The 15,450-nt window shown below is 37.8% G+C and overlaps 1 long non-coding RNA gene across 1 annotated transcript in view; it reads left to right on the top strand.

The window, feature by feature from the left end:
* The window catches only part of LOC135313514 (uncharacterized), a 29,712-nt gene extending 14,816 nt beyond the window's left edge, over positions 1-14,896 (top strand). The window contains exons 2-4 of the long non-coding RNA XR_010373151.1: positions 10,580-10,688; positions 11,501-11,668; positions 13,778-14,896. This is a non-coding gene — a long non-coding RNA (uncharacterized LOC135313514). The remainder of the gene's footprint in view (positions 1-10,579; positions 10,689-11,500; positions 11,669-13,777) is intronic.
* Positions 14,897-15,450: the final 554 nt, after the last annotated feature.

The raw sequence follows: 15,450 nt of genomic DNA, 5'->3' as shown, positions 1-15,450 counted from the left end.
GAAAACAAGTTTTAAAATAATTGCTTTAGAGCGATTTTGAAAGATTTTTTTTTTTTCTTCTATTCAACCATGAAATGGAAGTGTCCTGCTGACGGCTCCAGTGTATTTTTTAATTGAATAATGAACATGGATAATAGGCATTCAGCAGCGTTTTTGTTGTTAATCACTGGATTTACTAATCTCCCAGAAGGTGGGATGATTCAGAATCTTTTAATGCTCCAGAATAGAAGATAATTAAAAATCTACATACACAACATGAAATAGAATTGAGTACAAATGCTGAAGAGGAAAAATTAGAAAATGAGCTTGAGAGAAAAATAGGGGGGAGGGGGGGGAAAATAATACTCCTAAGTACTAATAATAGTAAGGATACGTATGAAATTACATTTTAAGTATTTGAAGTTTTCTTTACTTTGCCACACTTTGCAAGTTATTTTTCTTTCAGAAAAATCCTCAGTCTGTGCTAGTTTCTTAGCGGGGTTTGCTGCTTGCTGTGGGCTTGGTGGGCTTGGCTGGGCTGAGAGCAGAGCACTCAAATGCCATGTGGCCACTATGTGATGGGTCTCAGGAGAGATTCAGAGTGGTCACACGGGTGTTCATAGAGTGGGTGCTATATTAGTAAGCTGCTGAAAATTATATATGTAGTAACTATCTGGTGAGCTGTGTCATGGTGAGAGGAAACTGGAAGGGTTTTTGTGGGGAGGGTTAGCGCATATAATCGATGATACTTCATTCCTGAAGGCAGTCTAATGAGCAAATACGTATCCTGGGTGTACCGCATCATGCATCTATTAATGGTGACTAGGAGTTACAGTCTCCAGAGCCACGCTAACATGCAGAGTTGCACAGCATAGGTTAATCTTTGGTGTGATACCTTTTGCTGCAGTAATGCAGTGCTGGATGTAGACCACCTCTTACGTTCTGTGTATCATTTACTATGTATTACTTGACAACAGGGGGGCTGCTGCTTGCCACTGGAATTAATTCTCACAGTAACAAAGAACTATCACAAAGCTAACCATTTTCTCTCCCAAGTGCAAGAGGTTCTTTTAACATTAACTTTTCTTCCTCTGGAGGGGGTGGAAAAAGAAACTGCAGGTGACAATTGTTAGTCCTGTTCATTTACTTGACTAGATGAAGACAGTCATGCTGAGGTGACTGGGCATAGGATGGAACCCAAACAGAATAGGAAGTAAGTAACTAAACTTATTGCCAGTGTCCACAAAACAAGGCTATTAGTTAACCTGTATAAGTACTCTTTTTACAGAGGCACAGTGGACACTTGAGACTTTACTATTTACTTCAAAGAACTAGTGATCAAGTTCACATTGGCACAAGCAGGACAGGGCTGGATTTCTCTACACTGTGCTTCTGTGCCAAATTCTGTCTACTAAAATACTTGAGTGTGTATTTGAAGCTTTATTTGCAGGCTTTGAAAAAAGGATGCTGTACAAAGGCAAACATTATTTGCCAATTTGGAGCCACCTTTGGTTTGTAGCAAAAATCTGTCGTGAAATTGGGAATCTCTAGGGGAGTCTTATCTGCTCCTGTAGAAATTTTTACAGTCCAAAATACTGACAAATGGGTCCAAGAGAGACAGAGTACAACAGTGGGCAGGGAGTCCCTACCAGTGTAACCTTAAATTGTTCTGACTCCTCTTGGGCTGCGGTGGCTTCCAAGTAAAGACTGAACATAGACCAATTGTCGCTCATCCAAAGAACGATGAAGGGCAAAGTACCTCACTGCCACTAAACGATTCCAGATTAGATAAGATAATGGCTTTCATGAAATACTTCTGATACAATAAAAGGATACTAACATTATTATGCACTATAGCAAAGCAGCATGCATGGGAGCTGTTTTGGACGTATGTCCATGTCACTGTATCATGATAGCGTGGCAGCCTCTCCGTGAGTTTTCCCAGGACCTGAACAGCAGACACACTGCCAGTCAGTGATACTGTACATTGGCAGAACTTTGAGGAAAAGTTAGGCTGTGTCTTTCAGGGTTGTGCTTGCCTCTGGCAAGTAGTATTGTTTTCTGTCTTGTATCAGTACTCTTCTGCAGACAAATCAACAAAATAAAGCAAAAATATCAGGAGGAAAAAAGGATTTGGGATGCTGCTTTTGATGAGAAGTCAGGCTCTGCCTGGCTTTTGTGCATCAGGTGGTATAAGAGCTATTGGAGCATCCTGTACCCTTCACACAAGTAGGCAAGAAAAAGTGTATTAATGTCTCCTGCTATGCGTGTACACCTGGCGACAAATGGTGCCAGAAGGGGGATGGGCAAGAAGGCCAAGATGACTCTATCCCCCAATTGAATCTCTACAAGACACAGAAGGGAAAGGCTGCAATGCCTTTTGATCAAAAGTGGCAAGCCTTAGGAGTCTCGTCTAAGTTTCACAACAGCTGGTTTTCGTTTTGTTTTTTTTTTTCTAAATCTTGCTGTTCTTGAAAAATATAAGTTTAGTTTAACTGGGTTTTTTTGAGCAACTGTTTTTGAAAAGAGAACAAAGAAGTGAACTTCAAAAACACAATGACTGGAATTTAAACTAACCCACTATTTATTATATCTGCTTTAATTTCTAAGTCTGTATCATGGTAGCTTTCACACACCTCCTCAAACCAGCTATCTCTGGGTGTGAGTGTCTTCATAAAAGCACTACTTTTCCCCCAAAACTCCATAGAGCAGTATAGTATATTACCACTGCAATGCTATGGTGTTGGTGGTTTTTGTTTGTTTGTTTGTTTCTTGGTTGGGGTTTGTTGTTGTTGTTGTTATTCTTTGTTTGGTTGGGTTTAAGCATCGATTAACATCATGTTTATTAAATACTTAGCAAAGATCTGATTCTGCAAACTCTTAATCCCAGAAGATTAATTACACTGGGAATTCTTAGGCAGTGATTATTCATGTAACTAAAAATTGTTCGTGTAAACACTTTTTTACAGGAATAGAATTATATACCCTAAATATTGTAAGTCATTTGATATATAGGGATTTCTGAATTAAAACTAGGCTTTGTTAATAGAATACAGATATTATCACTGACTGAGCCTTCCTACAATCTGTCTTTTCAAAAGTTCGGCAAGGACAAGTATAAGGTCATGCACCTGGGAAAACATAATCCAGGAGTGCAGCACAGACTGGGATGCACCTGGCTGGAGAGCAGCTCTGTGAAAAGGGACCTGGGGGACCTGGGGGACAGAAAAGTCAACATGAGCGAACAGTGGCTGCTGCGGCCAAGAAGGCCAACAGGGTGCTGGGCTGCATCAAAAAGGGCATCGCCAGTAGAGATAAAGAAGTCATTATCCCACCCTACTCGGCGCTTGTCAGGCCACACCTGGAGTACTGTGTGCAGTTCTGGTCCCCGCTATAAAAAACAGGATGTGGACAGGCTGGAAGGGGCCCAGAGAAGGGCCACCAAGATGATCAAAGGCCTGGGAAGCTGCCATATGAGGACAGGCTGGGAGAACGGGGTTTGTTCAGCCTTGAGAAAAGGAGGCTCAGGGGGGATCTCATCACCATGTACCAGTACTTAAGGGGCAGCTATAAAGAAGATGGAGACTCCCTTTTTACACGGAGTCCCATGGAGAGGACAAGGAGGAATGGACACAAGTTGCTCTTGGGGAGATTCCGATTGGACACGAGGGGGAAATTTTTCACAGTGAGGACAGTCACCATTGGAATGATCTCCCCAGGGAAGTGGTTGACTCGGCCACATCGGACACCTTCAGGAGTCGGCTGGACAGGGTGCTGGGCCATCTTGTCTAGACTGTGCTCTTCCTAGAGAGGTTGGACTAGATGATCCCTGAGGTCCCTTCCAACCTGTCAAAAATAAAATAAAAATAAAAAATAAATAAAAATTTCTCCCTTCCTGACTTTTCCTTCTTTCAAAAGTCATAAACCTGGAAAAGATTGGTTTGAACCTGAATTTTAAATGTCAGGTTTGTATAAACTAAGTGGTAGAGCCATATCACTAGCTGTGAATTCACTTTGGGTTGCTCTGGGTTCCAAAAATTCATTCATTCAGTGCTTTGAAGTACAAGTGTGATCAGAGAACACACTGTAAACATTAATAAAACTATTACATCACATTAAGATTAATTACAAAACAAAAGTGTACAATTTAATACATTCAGTTTAAAAGCAGAGAACGTATGGTGCCTGTATTACTTCACATAATCAGAAGAGTAGTTGCTGGTTAATAATTAAAAGTTCTATTGTGGATACACAAAACTGTAGAAATAATTGTGTTCTATCTGATTTCAAAGATACTTTAAATATATTTAAGAGTATTGTTCATCTACGTGCAGATAGAATTATTGGAAATTCAAATCTGTGCTGGTGCACCAGAGTGTCCTTTTTGTTGTAGTCACAAGACATTTCTTATGGATTACAATCTTTGCATTTTTTAGCTAGGTATTAGTATGTTGAGGAGTTTGGGATTTGAGAAAATATTTTGTTTTAGTCTACATTTAATCTGTTTTCATTTTCATAAGCCTACATGTCACTTGCATGGTGTATTATAGGATTGATGTATTGAATGACATTGAATTATGATCTTCTGTCTGAGCTGACTTCATTACTCCAGTGCCTTACTACTTTAGCATGCAAAAATTTTAAACTGAGGTTGCATTAAAATGTAGTGCTATCCTCTAATTTGCATGTGCCAAACATGATGCTTAATTGCTTGAGAGAGAAAACTGTCTGTATGCATCCCAAGTGTAAGCATGCCCCAGGCTGCAAGAAAGGGAAAGGAAGTTGTACCTTGAATTGTCTCATCTTTTCACAGAATCACAGAATCCCAGGTTGGAAGGGACCTCAGGGATCATCTAGTCCGACCTCTCTAGGAAGAGCACAGTCTAGACAAGATGGCCCAGCACCCTGTCCAGCCGACTCCTGAAGGTGTCCAATGTGGCCGAGTCAACCACTTCCCTGGGGAGATCATTCCAGTGGTGACTGTCCTCACTGTGAAAAATTTCCCCCTCGTGTCCAATTGGAATCTCCCCAAGAGCAACTCGTATCCATCTCCCAGCTCTGTTGGCAGAGTGAAGGAAGTAAGGTGCCTGGGAAGTTTCCTCTTCTCTTGTCCGGTGATTAGGAGAAAAATATAGATTAGCCTTTAAACTTCTGTGGGAAATAGGATACTAAGCAGCATTCCCCTGTGATGTGTTAGACTGTCCCTGACTTCAAAGAGAAAAGGGGGGAAAAACCCCATCCCTGTTGCTGTTCGTAGAAGCTTCATAGTAGTGCTGCTTTTTTACTTTTTTTCTGGTGAATTATTAGTTTTGACAATATTCATTAGTTTGTGCTACTAACAAACATTGGTAAAAATAGTTAGCATATAAAAATGAGAAATAGCTTATTTAGATCAGGTGCCACTTAAATTGCCTGGATTATCCAAAGGAAAGACCGAGTACAAGTGGTGGTATGCCATTAGATACTTTGCTTGCCATTAATTTTGTATACCTCCTTCCATTTCCAAATATTAAAACTTGAGCTAATAAAATCAGTATTAAATGTTTTATGTTGTTCAGTTTCCCTGGTTTCTTTTGTATTTTTATATAAGTTATATATAAAGAAAAACCTAATTTAAAAGCTTTTTGAGAACTCTTTGTCTTCCATCTGGCACGAAGAGCATTTCTAGAGGGGAGGGGAAAGAAACAGAGTACTGTCTGAGGTAAATTTGATAGTAGAAGATGGGATGAAACAAGAGGCACTTAGGCTAATTTAATTAATGCCATGGTGAATTTAAGAATATGCTGTCCTCTACAAGCATAAACATAGATCAGTAGCTGAATTAAGGAAGCAGTATTAGACTGCACCTGTTGGGTTTCAAACTGAATTCAGACCTTGTTTCAGTATTGCAGTTGGGACTGGCAGTTGCTGAAGGGATTAAATTATTTAAAGCCTTCAGCTGGCTAGTGTAGGCTAGCAGTAGCTTATAAAACACTTAATCTATTTTTTTAATCTCTTCATATGTTTGCTTTACTTAGACAGTAAAACTATACACGACACCCACCTGCCACATTCTGAGGCTTCTTTGTCAGATATTTTAAATTTATCAATTAGAGCAGCCTTTAAACTGTAACCATTTGGGGTTCTTTGACAATACACTTCTTGTTAGCCTGCACATTTTCTTTGATGAACTCAGAACCAAACATGAAGTATGCAGACATGAAGTTATTTTTCCACGCTTTCTTTTAAAAAAGAGATTCTGTTCTAAGGGCAAATGCTGCTCCCCAAATAATTAATGTTTACTGTTACCGTTTGGTTTGTGATTTAAAAAAAGAAACTAATTCCAAACAGTTTGGAGCTCTGGAACTATTTTTGCAGTGCATTAGCCAACTGCTTGCACAGTAGTACAGTAAATCAGTTCAAAAATAGATAATACTGTTTCGCTTGTTACGTGATATGTCACTTGTTTCTAGAAAGCTAAAAGTAATGAGTATTTACAATATGGATTGAATGGAAAAGCAATCTGGGTAGCTGTGCAACACAGGATTAATTAGGTAAATCCTCTTAGATTTGATTAGCCATTGCTTAGATCTACAGTTTACTTTGTCATTGGTTGCTCTTATTAATGCCTTCTTTCTGTCAAAGTTTAGTACTCTGGTTTCAGTTTTGCATCATACCTTTTTTGTGTCTAAGTGAAGTGCTGCTGAACTAACTTACAACCTTCCACATAATAAGCAGAGTGACACCTGGAGTCAATTCAAATCAATGTTGGCATTCTCTTAAGAGTCTTTTTAAAAGTAAACTTTTTATATGGATAATTTCTGTTTTGTTCAGCAAATGATGCATTACATCCTTTTAATTTGGCCTTCAATGTTAAGTTACGGGACAATTAGGCATGTATATCTGCTAACAAGAATGAGTAAAAGCTTAATCATGGAAATGAGATGGTTCCTGCAGTATGTTCTTCATAAAAAGCATATATTGTTGATATTTCTGGCCAACCTTTAATTTTTTCTTCTTTTTCATTACATTGCAAAACTGTGATTTTATTTCTGGGAAATGAGTTTTTGCAGTACCATCGGTATGAAATAACTTAGCTGGCTGATCTACTCTAGATGGTTTTTTTAATAACATGTAGCATAAACTTGGAAAATTTGAAGTACATATGTTGAAGTAATTTCACTAATTAGTGTTCCTTATCTCACACTCTATCTGAAACTTTTTTTAAACTAGAAAATATGCCATTCTTCAGGAATAAGAAAGGAAAAAACAGAGGAGAAATAAAAATTCTTACCCCCCACCAAGAGACACAGGAACTAACAGACACCTCAGGACTATAGCTAGATGGCTCAGCCAACTAGGGGGGGAAAATATGCAAAAAGGCATGGGAGGAATTGGGCATTTCAGTGGGTGGTAATCAGAGTTTCACCAGCGCTGGGATTTCATACTGTTATACAATGCTTTGTACATGTCAGGGCAAGGCTTCATATTTGAAATGATACATGTAGTACAAAATCTGGAAGATCAGTGTCTCTGTTTTCACTATTCCTGTAGTGCAATTTGTTAGTTAGGATTTATCGCAAATATTTGTTCAATAGTCATTTAAGTATTGTTTCTTCTATGAGAAGGTATTACGTCTGAAATTTTCTTTCACCTTGAATGACCTAGGAGACTTATCATCCTCATCTATGATTCATCTAATATGATCTATAAAAGCAAATTGGGTTAGCTGCTGTCATGTTCCCAAACCAACATAAAACTTAATTATAATAGAAGTTTAACTCTGAGAATACAATGCCCTTTAATGGAAAATCAATTGAATATTCTAGTTGTTTGTAAAACCTGCAGGAGAAGACAAACCAGAATGCTAGTTGGAATATAAAAGTGGGGAATGCAGGTGATGAAATGGTACCTTTACAGCCTTCCCATTCCTAAAGCCCAGGCAGAAGCCGGGTTGGTGTCTGTGAAATATGAGAACCATTCTAGTTTGCTTCTGCCTGACAATCCCCTTGGGGATCATTCCAGCAGCTACCTGGGCTTGGAGCACAGCGTGTGCCCTGGCACACCTCTGTGCAGGAGGCTGTGATGGCAGTGGCACAAACCTGCACTGTAGAAACCTCCGTTCCCATAGTCGATCAGAATTACAACACATGAGGAGAAAGGGAAGGGTCTTAACCCTTAAGTGTGTGGGAGAGCTCTGGAAAAGGAAAAATAATCACGCGGCCCAGGAGAAGTGTGTTCTTAATATAGGATAGAAAATTATAAAATGTGATTAAATTTAACAATGTTAAATTTCTGCAGTGGTGGCTGAGCTAACTGTAAAGTTTAATATCATCTCGGTAAAAGAAAAACAACACTTTGCCGATAGCACAGCTGATTTTGTAATTCCTGACAGACCAGTACACAGCACTATGATTTCCCGTAACTGGAAAGTAAATTTACTATAAAGCTTTCTGATGGGGGAAAAAACGGCATGATTTTTCCATTGCTTCGCTTTGATTCCTTGGCTGGTTTTCAGTCTTGCTGTGTTGCTGGACTGTCAGGGGCATAAAGCAACACCACAGCTGCTGTAGACACATCCGTGGGTGGTTTAGCTCTGCATTGAAACTACATCAGTGAGAGGAAATTCTGCAGGTGACTGCAAAATCTGCCACCGTATGCCTCTCATTCCACAACTGAAGGGGGCAGCTGGAAAAATATGGAAAAGCCTTTGCCAAAATGGCACAATTACTACCCACCAGCTTGCTGCTCGGAGGAGAAAGATGAGCTTAAGTGCTAGGGCATGAGTATCTTTCCTTCCTGTCTGCCTTCTAGACGACGGTGGGGTGCAGCTCCCCACACCCACTGGCATTGGTGGGTGTCATTCCCTACCTGCTAAGAAGCGTGTCAGATAGCTGAGCAACACGACTGGCAGCAAGCATGGTTTTCCCGAGCCACTGCTTGGTCCGAAACTGGTATTGAGGCATCGCCAGTCAGCATTCCCTGCTGTGGGATGGGATGTACCAGTTGGCCTCATGAGACAAACTAATTTCAAGAGCTTTAATAATAGGGGAGTGACTTTCAATGGAAGAAGGGATAGAAGGGATAGCTTTTTTTTGTTCCTTTTTTTTTTTTTTAAAGAAAAACAAAACCATAAAGCAAATGACAAAATTTTCAGTACCTGCATGTTCCCAATGCTGGGGATGAGATCATATTTGTAAGGTTGTCTTACAGATAAAATAATTGTCTGAGCTAATATTGACGTGATTACAGTGAAAAATAGATTTAACGTTCTCACGTTAAACTAATTCCAAATTAATATTTAAATTAAAAGGTTAGAAAGAAGCCTCATCAATAAATCACTTTGGAAGCCTCACAACTTTGTTATTGTTTGTCCAATAAACATCAAGCTTTAAAAATTTTACTCCGAAAAGAAACTAAATTAAAAGTATTATTGCGAAAGGAGCTTTGCCAAAGACGTTTTAGTGTGTAAGTTTGATTCCACAGTCACTTAGTGAGGACAATTAGGTACAAAAAGCAATATAAAATCATTGTAAATTATGTAAATGCAATTGATGCTAGAAATGACAGAACTGAGTGTGCTGGACCAGAAGGCATTTCTGAAGCTACGCTTGAAAGGTACGCTTACTGAAATGAAAGGGGGAAAGGATAAATGACCAGATTGCTGCAATCAAGATACTGCCATCACTGATCAGAAATACAGCTAGGAACTGATTTTTTTTTGTTAGGTATGTAAAGCACATCAGTTAAGGGACATGAGTTAACCAGCTCATTTTTAAGCACTGCTTAGTGCAAAGGCTACAGACAGCAATTAGTTTTAAGTGCCTTACACTAAGAAGTAGATAAAGTTAAAGAACTAGATAACTAAGCAATTTCCTATTTTATTTTGAATTCAGATAATATTTTGAGCTTGGAATTAAAATATGAGAAAGTTAAAGAAGTAATTATTGAATTAAACTACCACTTTTCAGTGTCATCTGCTGAGTGGAATGTTATTTTAGCTTAAAAGCCTTGTATAAGCAGCTAAAGCAATCTTTCACACATGTAATAGATACAACTGTTTAATAAAAAATGAACGAAGAGCTACTCATAGCCTGCTGTGAAATAGTCAGTAGTTTCTATTATAATACCTGAATTTGCATCTGCTAAATAAATGCATTTAAATGGTAAAGAATGTTTGATGACTGATAGTTACATTTCATGCATTAAAACAAAAATATTTATACTGCTTTTAAATTCACAAGTAAATAGCTGTCATTATGTCAAAGCTGATTTCCGTATCTATATGGCATGTAATGATGAATGGAACCACACTAACACTCCAGTTCCGTTTTTTGTGGGTGGGTTTTTTGGGTGAGTTTTTGGTTTGGTTTGGTTTTGTGGGTTTTTGTGTGTTTTGTTTTTTTTTTACTTTTTAAACTTTTCTCGGTTAATTTTGATCTCCAGATACTGGCTTTTGAGGGCATGTTGATGGGTGTGTAATCAGCACTTGAAGAAATGGGAAAATATCAGAGTAAAATCTTGATCCCGCCTGTGTCAGTGATGTACTTTTTGAAGATTTCAGTGAGACTGGTATTATATTTCTTGGGCTTTACATGGTATACACATTTTTGTTTTTCAGGAGAGGGAAAATGTTGGCAGCCTGACAATAATGAATAACACTGGCACTGGCAGACTTTCTTCCTTCAGGAAGTAAGGACTCCTGAGGCAGGCGGGCAGCTGCTGCACTGGTATGATTCTGCCTATAGTGCTGGCCAACATTGGCTCCTTTTTCCTTGTATACCCCCTTTTTCTGTCTGAATCCATCTGTCGTCTCTTGTCTGATACTTAGATAGCAAGCTTTGTAAGATTTAACTCAGAAACCATCCTTTTGTTTTACATTTTAGGTGACTCCTGACCATGAAATTCTGGTCCATAATTTGGGCTACTCTGTTAATATTACTGTCTCCATATCTATTAAAATTAATACTAATGCTCTGTGTGTTTCCACTAACTCCTGCTAATTAGTTATTTAATTTAAGTATTAGGTGATTTTGATTGAGTTTTATATGGTAGTTATAACCCACAAAGTATCAGGAGATATTTGAATGAAAATTGAACTTTTACTATTATTCTAGCATTGATCTTAATAGCTGTATACATAAGAAACTTGATAAATAAAATATTCAGTGCGCAAATTTCTTCAGTAATCAATAAACATCCAGAGCCATATTCACCCTAGAAATAATTTTACTGACCATAATGGATTTACACCAGGGATTCATTTAGCCAGTATTGCTTGTGTTGTGCATAACTGTCCATTAGCTTCCTTTCTACAGTCAGGTGTTAGAAAGTTTGTGCCCAGCCTTGGTGCTGCTGATCCGCCCGGCCTCTTCCTGAATATATTATCTTTAATGGCTGATAGTCCTTGTGGTGATAATAATCCTATCGTGTGATTAACTGCAAAAAGGAAAACTAGGTGTAAAAGGCAGCTCTGCGAGGTATAGGGAGGAGAGCAAACCTAATAACAGGACTCCTTTTTTTCATGATGACTGTGATGTAGGATGTGGTACCCTGAGTGTGACGCCCACTGTGTTGCCATGGAGACCGTGCTGAAAACAGACCTCCCCTTGTCTGGGACCTCTGTCGTGTGGGGAAACCTGCAGGATTTCTCTCCAAGTAATGACTGCGCTTCCACAGTCTGGGATACCACTTCCCAAGACCTGTGCAGGTACTTGCCCTGTTTTGTAATCTCTGCTTAAGTGTAGATGATGAACAAGTGAATAAAAACAGATATAAAACTGGCTATACATGTGTACCCTAAGTACACGGCTCAAAAATAAATACCTTAAAACATGTTCAATGAATTAAACAGTGTTTCTTTTACTCTATAGACAGGTTGGTTGAAAAGTCCATACCTGTTGATTAAGTAATGCTTTTTTCTACTCTTTTTCATGTCTTAACTTTGGGGTATTTGATTCTGTGCCCTAACACTTACCTTTTAGCTATGACCTTGAGCTCCTTTTAGGTATTTTTGTGAAACATGAGTGATAGGTGATATATTTCCTCACAGGATGCACTTCTAACACATTTTGAGGTATTATCCAGAATAATAACTATAGATTACAGTGTTTAACATTTATGAAATTGAATAATAAATTCAATTGAGTAACAAAGCATATTTTTAATTGAAAGATTTGACTACTCTCAGATGTGTATTTTGTATTTTAAAATTATTTTATAAAATGCATATAGAAAAATAAGTCTACAAAGGTGCTTTTTGTCACTGAAGTAGGAAAAGGACAAATTAATTTACACTCATTAAATTGTATTTGTCTAGAATAGCTGTACACCTTTTCCTTTGTAAGATATGGCACAAAATGTATAGATGGAAGTACTTTAATTCCTGGCAGATGTACTATTTAAGTGACGTGTGCCTGTTCATTATTTATTCTAAGAGATGCAGTTAGTATTTAAAAACAAAATAAATCTGAAAATGGTCTTGAGGTTCAGTGCATATATTAGAACTGTAGAAACTGTGTTTTCACAAGTACAGTGTGGACAAAAATAATCTATTTCTAGAAGGATCTCAAATTTTCTGTTTTCTTGAAACCTTCAGTCTGTTTTAAATAGCATCCGAGACTGATGGTGTGGCCCTTTTCTTGTGCCTCTGTGTCCTGATGGCAATTCTTCAATTACCCGTGATCCCCTCCAAGAGAAGCTACAGCAAGATCATTTCATTGTTGTTGAAAATCTCTGAAGATAATGTTAATATTTTTGCATGTACACATTCAGCAAGGCTCAGTCTTCCTGGTGTAGCAATAATGTTTGATGCTTTCCAGTCTCTGTCCGTTCATTTTCTCACCTGTTGTATCTCATCGCTGGACATTTCAGTGTTTCATTTCAGCATGATATGATGTCTATGACCATGTTTTTATTTATAGATACAGATTTGCCATTTTCCTTTCCACTCTTACTGTGTCATCTTCTTTTAAACATCAGATCATATATAGGTAGGGTTGTACTCTCTGTTCTGATAACAGAGAGTGGTAATTATATAAAAAGATGACAAAGCCAGAAAAACAAGCTGATTTCCTGTCTGCCTTCACCCCAGATCTAATTACAGTGTTACATGGGTAGACATGTTGTCTTCAAAAACTGATGCTTGATGATATTTTAGTGTATTTTACACTAAAATGTTTGCTGTTTAATCAAAAGTCTCTGTAATCTAAGTCAGAAAACAACATCGGCTTTAAGTCTTACTAACAACAGTATGTTAAAAAAAAGGCAAATGAAAATATTCATAATCCTTTTCCTGTTATTAAATTGCTTACAGACTGAAGACGTTACAGGCTAAAGCACCGCCACCGCCAACTGCGCATGCAGTTAGCTAAGTGGGCATGTTACCTTATCTTCCCCTCCATTGTTGAAGAGAGATTGCTCAGAGGTTAGAGTATTTTGTGGACCATAATGATGGTCTGCTGCTATTGTTCTTGTGATGTGATACCTTCTGCCAAGTGTCTCGTTACTAGGAGTGGACACGGTGTATTTCACTTGGTCAAAACAGTTCATTAAACTGCTGCTGAATGTCACATTTTCCTTTGGAACAGACTTGGACTGTCACTGGTTTGGAACAGGAAAATTAGAAAAAAATAAGCACAAGTTAGTTTTTTTTTAACATTTGGAAAAATTTCATTAGAACATTTGTATCTCAGAATAAACAAATTTATAGGAATATGTGTTCTTTGCTAAAGAAGGAAATGCTTTTTTCTTTATAACGATTTGATCTGGTTTCATAACTCATGTAATTAAAATGTGCCTTTTCCGTTGTTCATTCCAGGAGGAGAGTCTCCGATATGGAAATTTAAATCTTTAGAAGATATTTTTAACGGGTATTTCATTAATGATGTCTCACAGGGGGAAAATAAGGAAGACTTGAAGATATCTGCTTTTACAAAGTAGGAAAACATATGGATAAGTTCCTGATGTATTAAACTGTTAAGGGAAGGTGTAGGTGAACATTTGCAAGCCATGTGCAAACTGACTTGGGTAAAACTGCTTCTCAGGAAGGATTTGTGCCACAGATGGATTAGTAACAGGACCTTACACCGGTGCAAGAAAAGGGTTTTTTTGTTGTTTTGGTTTTTGCTTTTAATGTGGTTGGACTCTTGCTGCTGATAGCGAAGCCCTGGCTCAGTCCTCAAGTGCTTTCACGGCGAGGTTGGACCCAGGTAATGAGGTCTTCTTCCTTTTAAACCTAAAATAGGCTTGGATGCGATTCAATGCCTGCCAGAGTTAAACTAGACTTCACTCCTGTCTGCTGTGGTTTGTGGGGGAGAGCACTATCTCTCCATTAAGATAAAACTTCTCTTTGTCACTATAAAACGTCAGCCTAAACTAGGAGTCAGTTAATCAGACTATTTACTTTAGAAGGTTTTGGAATACGCCCCAAAAGCACAACCCCAAATATCTTTATTCATGTGAACAGTTTTCCTGGAGTCAGTAGGCCTGCTAATACGCAACTACTTGAGTAACACAGGATTATGTTTTAATTCTGTAATTTGACTGCCTGCTTATTCTTAATGACGTTTATTTGTAGGAATGATGTGTTTTGGGAAGTGAGGTCAGCTGCCACATTTGTGGTGTTCATCTGTCTGCAGCCTTTGATCTTGCAATGTATCAGTCACTAAAAAAAGAAGCGATTACTCAAGTGTAAAAATGAAATGGTTGGTAATATTAGTGGATGGTACCCTATGAATATTCTCAAGTGTAGGGTGCAGAAATGATGCTCATTTCAAAACAACAGTAAAAAGTACAACATGCTCCATTAAAGATTTTACAGATTAGCACTGTATCATTGGAATTTTAGTTTGAAATAAGTTTTTATTTTTAAAATTTGGGGGTTTTCACCATAGAAAAAGTATTCCAATGTGTTTGTAATTTTTTATGTTAAGTAAAAATACTTTTTTCCAATGTTTTCATATCATTAATTTGGTAACAGATTATTTTTACTACTTGACTCCAAAATTATGTGTAGCTTTTAATGCCAGCAATTTTAAAGCCACATTTTCCTTTTTTTTTTTAAATCTGCCAGTGTCATTCTGTGTTACAATTCTTATTTTTCATTGATTACCTTGGATGTTGTCTTTCTCAGATTATATCAGATTCTCATAATTTTGTAGTGCAGTATCCTGATATTGTAAAATATTATATTTGTCCTTGCCAAGTGCCTCAAAAATAGAAGCACACAGGATTTTTGTACACGTCTAATGTTCATTAATCCTAACAATCACTTCAAATTATTTTCCTGCTGGAAAGAGAGAGAAGAAAAATGTGAATATTAAATGTACTGATGTGGGAGACACTTAAGACACCACAAATAGCTAGTTAGAAAGAGTCTTGCAAGAAAATTTACAGTGTCAAACTACAAATTTACATTATTGTGATACATTTCATGAAGATACACCCTTTCCTTGTGGATCTCCTAAGGTGTATGCGTGAGGAATGACCTAC

Source organism: Phalacrocorax carbo, chromosome 5, assembly GCF_963921805.1.
Source record: "Phalacrocorax carbo chromosome 5, bPhaCar2.1, whole genome shotgun sequence".
In the NCBI taxonomy this organism is placed as follows: Eukaryota; Metazoa; Chordata; class Aves; order Suliformes; family Phalacrocoracidae; genus Phalacrocorax; species Phalacrocorax carbo.
This window is presented reverse-complemented; position numbering and strand designations above follow the sequence as displayed.